Genomic DNA, 8,433 nt, shown 5'->3' with positions numbered 1-8,433 from the left:
CTAATGGATTCCACACCCACATTTGTCATAAGCCTTGCAGGGTCTGTAATCACCTGCTCCATGGCCAGCTGTAGATTCCTAATGTTACCCTCCCTGTAGAGCTCTATGTTCGCAGACAAGATGGCGGCACCTTCCCCAGTAGGGTGGAGGCCGTCCGGCATCAGCAAGCCATGGTGGCCCCAGAACAAAGGCCAGTTATCAATAAAGTTAAAGCCTTGCTGTCTACAAAATTTCGCTAGCCACCTATTTAATGATGTCAGCCTGCTAAACGCCTCATCAATACCCTGGGAGGGGAGGGGACCAGAGACTATTAATCGATGCCAACACATCTTTCTGGCAAGGTCACAAATCCTCTCTATGTCCATTTTTGTGACCTCTGTGTGCTTCATCCTGATATCATTGGTGCCAACGTGAATAACTATGTGACTATATCTCATGTCATGTTCCTTCGTCTGTCTTCCCTTCTGCAGCGTCAGCACCCTAAGATGAGATGCAATGTCGGGAGCTCTGGCCCCAGGAATACATTTAATGTCTGCCGGTGTCTGTAACCTGACTTTGCAGGTGATAGAATCCCCTATCGCTAAAGTCCGGTGTTTCGGCCTGGAGACAGGAGTGGAAGTCACTCGTGGGCTCAGAGAATTCACATCTGGCAAATCCAAGGGGGAGAACCGATTCACAGTTCGCACTGGCGAGTGTGATCGGGGTGCCACAACCGGGCACCAAGCCCTAAGGGCCTTCCTCCGCCTAGCCACAGTCCGAAAGCCGTCCTCCACAGCCGGCGTTTCTAAGCTGATGCTAATGGGCTCGCTAGCCGGCCCAACACTAACCTCATCTGGAGTGCCCGTAACATCTAACTCCACTGCGCTAAGAAGCTGCTCTAACTTACAGACACGGCTCTCTAAGAGAGCCACCCTATCTTCCAACATCATGCAGGATTTACGGAGGATGTAAAGTATAATAAGTAGTGTACTTTGTGCACTAAGAAATTCAAAAATGTAGCCAAGCAAACACGAGCTAACCAATAATGGATAAGCTAACCACTCCTAAGGCTCACACAGATGCAGATAAATGAATTAAAATTCACAGCAGTTACAATGAAAGACTAACAGAAGTATTAAACAGGTTAAAAAAAAATGCAGCAGCTATAAAATACACTAAACAGTTTATTAACTAACAGGAGTATAAAAAATGAAATGAAAAAATGATGAGATGGGTCAGAAATAGCTATCGCAAGCTAACCCCTAACAAAAATGCTAGCCGCTCCTAAGATTTTACACAGGAGTAAAAATTACTTAAAATTCACAGCAGTTCAACTGAAAAACGAACAGAAGTATTAAACGGGTAGAAAAGAAACAGCTATAAAAAGTAACAACCAGTTCTGCTCTCCCATACCAGCACATGAACTCTGCTGCAAACCCCACGGCCCCCATTCAACCTTCACTCCCAGCAGAGCATCTAGGCTCAGGCACTATGATCACCCCTCTTTATGGTATTCCTCAGCCAATTCTCCCAGTATTTGAATGTGACCGTGAGAGTGACTTTGCCCTTCTCAAAATGGCCCTGGATAACTTGATGGGCAGCCATGGACACCTGATTGAACAATATAAGTATCAGGTGCTTCTGGGCCACTTGAAGCTGCCCAGTGCTCTACACCTGGAAAAGGCTTACATGTATGACACCCAGCCTTACACTGCAGCTTTACAGGCCTTGCAGGATAAATACGGTCAACCCCGGCAGCTCGTCCAGTCAGAACTAGGCGCCATCCTCAACTCGCCTGCTATCAAGTTTGGTGACTCCGAGGCCTTTGAATTATTTGCCCTCTCTGTTCAATCTCTAGTAGGCATGCTTGGGACACTTGAAGGACCAAATGGATTCGAGCTGAGGTGTGGATCCCACGTGGATCGCCTTCTGAGCAAGATGCCACCATCTTTCAGGGATGGTTTCATTGAACATTGTCTGAATCATGGTGTCCTCCAGACAGGGTCAGATACCACCTACACCCTACCAGATCTAGCTGCTTGGCTTCAGATGAAGTCACAAGCTAAGCACTTATCCAGTAGGGCTACTGTACTCTACCAACGTGAAATGACTAAGCCAGTCCAAAGGGATTGTGTTCCCCACCTTAAAGAGAAGACCATGACCATTCTTCTCAATGCTGGAGAGCCTCCTAGTGTACCAGAGCCTGTTCGTTCAAAGTCCACCCCTTTCAAATCCAAACCGCATTGCCCTCGCAGAGAGAACAAAGACCACTACTTAAACAACTGTGAAGACTTCAAAAAGCTGTCCACCAGTCAAGTCATGAAATGGATCCGAGATGGAAAGCGATGTTTTAAGTGTGGTCGCAATCATGCTGCCGAGGACTGCAATCTAAAGCGCCCCTGCAAGATATGCAGAGAGCTACACCTCACCATTCTGCACGACTTCATTCTGCAGACACAGACCAGCATCAACATGGTGACCACACCACCTGCGAGGGTCTACCTCGATCGGCCCAACTGGTCACAAAATGTGATGTTAAAGGTGGCGGACGTTATCCTACGTAACGGTGACCAGGCTTTGGAAACCTACGCAGTCTTGAATGATGGCTCAGAACAAAGCATCATTCTCCCTCAAGCAGTGCAGCAACTGAATCTTTGTGGCCGACCAGTGACCCTCTACCTACAGACCATCCAGCAAAATGTCGAACAGCTCCAGGGCAGTTCTGTATCGTTTGACCTTTCTCCAAAGTACATGCCCTCCCAGAGGTACCGGATCCACAAGGCGTTCACTGCCGAAGGTCTGAATCTTGCCGAACACTCCTACCCAGTGGCTGCACTCCAGGAAAGGTATAAACACCTCAGAGGCCTGCCCTTACAGCCAGTTGACCATGTTCATCCAATGCCCCTTATAGGTTCTGATATGCCACATCTCTTGGTTCCCAAAAAGCCAGTTCGTGCAGGACCCCCAGGTGGTCCTATTGGTGTCTGTACCCAACTAGGTTGGTCGCACCAGGGTCCTACCAGTCTAGCCCAGCCTACCTCGACCTCACAATGTCCCCGCATCTCTACTCTTTCCCCTGCTACTGAGCTCTTTATGAACGTTGAGTGCCTCTGGCAAGTTGACACGCTACCTTATGGAAACAGGAAGGCAGTCATCTGCTCCAAGCAGGATGTTAAAGATTTTGTATATATGTTATCACTGTTAAACATTTGTACCTTTGTCTTCTTTCTCATGAAAACGGTGTTGTGCTGTTTTGCACCTGCCTTAACGTAACCCTGAGAATGAATTCGTTATTCAACCTTGTTTTAGCATGCTGGGGTCAATCTGAACTGGGAATGAAGAGCTGGATGTACTTATTATTATTATACAACTTTGTTTTTGTAGCCGCTAACGACTGGGAGTGAAGCATGATGGGGTCAGGCTGAACTGGGAGTAAAAGAACTGGAGGTTGTTTTGACTGTTGTGATGTGATGCTTAGTGTGAAGAACAGGACACTCCAGGCAGATGCAGAACAGCTGATAACTGCAACAGACGAACGGGATGTGCTGACCTTTGACGATAAGATTAAAAGAAAGAAACTGTTTTTCCTTACAGCTGCACTTATTGACGTATGTGTTTATGTTACGGGAAGAAACTTGTCTTGCGTCGTCCCCCCCCCACCCTTAGGACAAGTTTTATGATGTGGTGAGGGCTTCTCTAATAAAAGAGCGGGAGCGCAGGCCAGACTTTAGTGTAGCCTTGGTGTACAGCCTGACTGCACTCCGCGCGAGATAAATTTGACTTTCTGTCTCACTGGTGTTTCTTGACTCTGTTTGTCTTATCAAGGTTTTAAGAATGTTTGGAGGCGAAAATACCCAACATTGACTGGGGGCTCGTCCGGGATCTCAACAACACCGGAGGTGTCCGGCGGAGGTCGTCAAGTCCAGACGTAAATCCTTGGCCAAGGTCCGATCGATTGATCGTGTCTGCAATTGTCGACCACCGTTGGCATCGTCTGGTTGACGAGATTTTCCCGAAGAAGACAGACAGGAGGTCGAGTCAGTGAGTAGAATTTCTTTGTAACAGTACTGAGTGAGTGGTGATCAGATCACATAAAACAGTTAAACTCCGTAAACGATGGCGTGGAATCCTCTGTTAATGTAAAGCAGTTAAAATCCGCGAGGAGGGCGGACTCCTCTACGGTTGCGAGGGACGCACGTAGTTAAATTCCGAAGGAGGGTACGGACTCCTCTGTTTTAATACGTAAAGGAAATCCCGGGTAGAAATACGTGCACTGTAAAAAGGCAGTTAAATCTCGCAGGGACGGTGGAGTCCCCTAATGCAGGACATTAGTTAAATTCCACGGGAGGGCGAGCTCCCCTGGCCTAAGAATACGTGTACGGTTATTAAAAGTGTTTCTATGTGTAAATAGTGTTTTGTGTAAGTGTAAATAGAATAACTGTGTGAAAGTGTAATACTTTGGACAACGTTAGTGACAACCGTGTGTGTGGAAGCGAAGGCAAGTGATTCCGCTTCCTACGGGGAGGTGAAAGGAATCAACCACACGACGGCAAATTAATTGTCACGTCCAAGGAAAGTGAAAACTTCAGATTTAGAACACCCTAGGTGTGCCCCCGTCTGAAGTCCAAATTATAACAAGGGATAATAAAAATGGGGGGTAAGACGTCTAAAAATAAGGAAAATTTATCAACTGACGACTGGAAATTTATGGAAGCAAAAAATCCAAAAGCAACAAAGAAATTGGAGACCTGGATAAATAAACATGACTTTGACGGACGACTGAACCTGGTCAGTATACAGAAGCTAAAGAAGGAGTTAGAACAGGAACATAAAGGTGATGAGAAAAAGATGCAGAAAGTAGGGGCCGATTTAGTGGCATTTTGGGAGGAGGAAGCAGAGAACAGACGGAAGGGAGCAGAGAAGCGACGATTAGAGAAAGCAAGGAAAAAGAAAGCTGTAGGTAAGGCAGAAGAAGATGTGATAATTCAGCACAGAGAACCAGAACAGCCTCAACAACCACCGCCGGCTGGATCATCGGTGACAACAACACCTTTATATCCTCCTCTACCAGAGGATGGCGATGTACCGCCACCACAGTATGATTTGGCAGTAAAACCTAAGGTAAAAAGTGAAAAACAAGAAAATCCACAAACACGCAGTCAAGCGAAAGTGCCTACAGCCCCTCCCATGGTGGAACACAGTGACCAGGGAGATGCCTATCCTATGATAGAAGTACCAAATCCTCGTGCAGGAACAGCAGGACATCGATCAACCATGCTCGTATATCGAACATGGAATGCTGATGATATCAAAGCAGCAGTCGACATGATACCATCGCCACATGTCGATATCGAGGGCTTTATGCAGGATATAGAAAACATCAGACGTCCCTATCACTAAACCCATAACGTTGACAGATCCATTTGGCCTGACATGTACTATGTCAGTGTTGAACATGCCACAATGTCCAGTTAACCTCTTAGGACGGGACGGATTGACTGCATTGGGCTTGTCCATAATTGTGGAACAAGGGAAATTAGTTGTTGAGCGCACAGGAGGCATTAACATGGTAAGAGAAGAAAGCGATGACCCCACATTCCACTATTACTATACATTTGACATTTCAGAAGAAGATGCTGCAGGATGGGGTAAAGATGTCGTCTTGCAAGCGACAGCCCTACTAAAAAATCCTGAACAAAAGATGTCACCACCTGACCTGCATGTCACAATGTGGCATAAAGATCCTCCAGGTCCGGATGGTGACTATGAAAACAAATTGAAAAACATTTCACCTGTGAAGCTGACAATGACAGATTTGATTCATGATGGCAACTCAACAGCTGTCATAACAGTGACAGGTGCCACTGAAGATGTTTTAAAATTGAGATTCACAGGTATGCCATTACATGTGTCACTTTGTAAACCATATTTGACAGAATGGCAAGAGTTGGGACTGACAGTCATGACAGCCTTGTCAGCCACTGATTGGAGCAGAGTTGAACCACGAACAGAGTTTAGTCCATCAACTAAATTGTATAAAGTGCCAGTTAATGTCTCATTGGTGCTGACAGCCGGAACACATATTGATGTGTCCACTTCACAATCCTGAGTGTTTCAGTTGAGTCCTGAAGAAGATGATCTTCTCTCTTCAGTACCATCAGGATTGTGGACAACAGGTCCTTCAGACGTAGGACTGATTAAAAATGCACAACCTGTAGTTATAAGACCAAAAACAGAATACAGACCGTGTGTAAGACAGTATCCATTGAAACCTGATGCAATTGAAGGAATCAGGCCAGTAATAGAGGATTTATTAACAGCAGGAGTAATAGTGCCATGTCCAGATTCACCATGTAACACACCCATATTTCCTGTAAAAAAGGCTCCGCCCTCAGTGGGGTGGAGAATGATTCAAGATCTGCAGGCAGTAAATGCTGCTGTGATTAAAAGAGCACCATGTGTTCCAGATCCACACACCTTGTTAAATTCGCTGAGACCAAGTTCTAATAGTTTCTCAGTAATTGACATAAGTCATGCATTTTTCTCTGTGCCAGTACACCCAGATAGTCAATTCTGGTTTGCTTTTACCTTTAAAGGACAACGATATACATTTACCAGATAACCGCAGGGTTACGCAGAGAGTCCAACTATTTATTCTCGAGTCATGTCAGCATGTTTGGCCAATTTCGTTCCACCGGCAGATAGCCAACTATTAGTGTATGTTGATGACATTTTGATTGCCTCTGACACACGAGAAAACTGCATAACTGACACAGTAGCATTATTATGTTTCTTATTTGATAACGGCCACAAAGTGAGTAAAAACAAAGTTCAGTTGTGTAGGGGTACAGTGAAATATTTAGGACATGAATTATCAGCTACAGGGCGCACGATCCTGTCTGACAGAAAGGAAGCGATTTTACATGCTCCGAAACCACAAACTAAAAAACAGATGATGTCATTTCTTGGACTGACAAATTACTGCAGGGCATGGATTCCTTGCTATGCAGAGTTGACTAGTCCACTTTCTGATTTGATGTACAAAGATGATATTTCAATGTCAACTGTGCTGGAGTGGAACAAAGATGCTGAGGAAGCTTTTGTAAAGGTCAAACAAACATTAGTGTCATCCACAGTTTTGGCACTACCAGATTATAGTAAACCATTCATTCAAACAGTTGATTGTAAGAATAAGGTCATGACTAGTGTTTTGGTACAAGTGTATGGCTCTAAATTAAGGCCAGTTGCCTACTACTCATCTAAATTGGATGCAGTGGCAAGTGCTCTACCACCATGTGTACAGGCTGTTGTTGCAGCCTCTATGGCTGTTCAAAGTAGCAGTAATGTTGTTCTATTCCATCAGCTGACATTGAAAGTTCCACATGCAGTTTCTGCACTTCTGTTGCAGACAATCATGAGCCTTTTGTCCCCAGCAAGACATCTTTCGTGCATGTCCTTGCTATTATCACAACCACACCTTACGGTAGAGCGCTGTACAACATTGAATCCCTCCACATTGATACCTTTACCTGAGGATGGTGAGCCGCACAATTGTCTTGATGTAGCAACAGTCTGTACGAAAGCACGCCCAGACCTCCAGGACACACCCATCCCAAACAGTACAATTGTGTATGTGGATGGTTCTTCCACTAAAAATGCTTATGGACAAACACAATCTGGATATGCTGTTGTCACAAATTCAGAAGTATTGGATTCTGCTTCATTGCCATCGTCATTTTCAGCACAAGCAGCTGAATTAGTTGCTTTAACTGCAGCTTGCTATCTGTTTAAAGGTACGGCTGTAACAATTTATACAGACAGCCAGTACGCTTTCAGCACAGTGCATGTGTTTGCAAAACTGTGGGAAGAGCGTGGAATGGTGACATCATCTGGAAAGCCAGTGACTCATGCCACTCTCCTAACTGCACTACTGAAAGCTGTGAAATTGCCTAAACAAATTGCTATATGCAAATGTGCGGCTCACACCAAAGGCTCTGACAGTGTTTCAAAAGGAAATGATTTTGCTGACAGAGCAGCAAAAGAGGCAGCAGCAGCTTCTTCTATTTTTGTTGTACAGGAAACCACTCCCGATTTGCACTTAGGTCACATACTGCTTGCTGAGATGCAACGGCAAGCACCTGAGAAAGAAAGGCAGATGTGGTTACACAAAGGAGCTACATACGCAAATGATTTGTACTTATGACCACAAAAGAAACCCATATTGCCAAAAAATATGTTTAAATGGGCAGCTATTATGAGCCATGGCGTGACGCATGTCTCATCAGGGGGTATGATATCGCAATTGCAATCTATTTTTTGTCTTTATGGGTTCAATGCATATGCAAAACAGCATTGTAGAGCATGCATGATATGGGCAATTTGAGACCCCAAAGAGGCAAATTTCCAACACCACAATATCCCTTTCAAGTGATTCATATGGATTGTATACAGCTG

Source organism: Thalassophryne amazonica, chromosome 3 (assembly GCF_902500255.1).
Source record: "Thalassophryne amazonica chromosome 3, fThaAma1.1, whole genome shotgun sequence".
Taxonomy (NCBI): Eukaryota; Metazoa; Chordata; class Actinopteri; order Batrachoidiformes; family Batrachoididae; genus Thalassophryne; species Thalassophryne amazonica.
The sequence above is the reverse complement of the archived record's forward strand: the minus strand, read 5'-3'. Positions refer to the sequence as shown.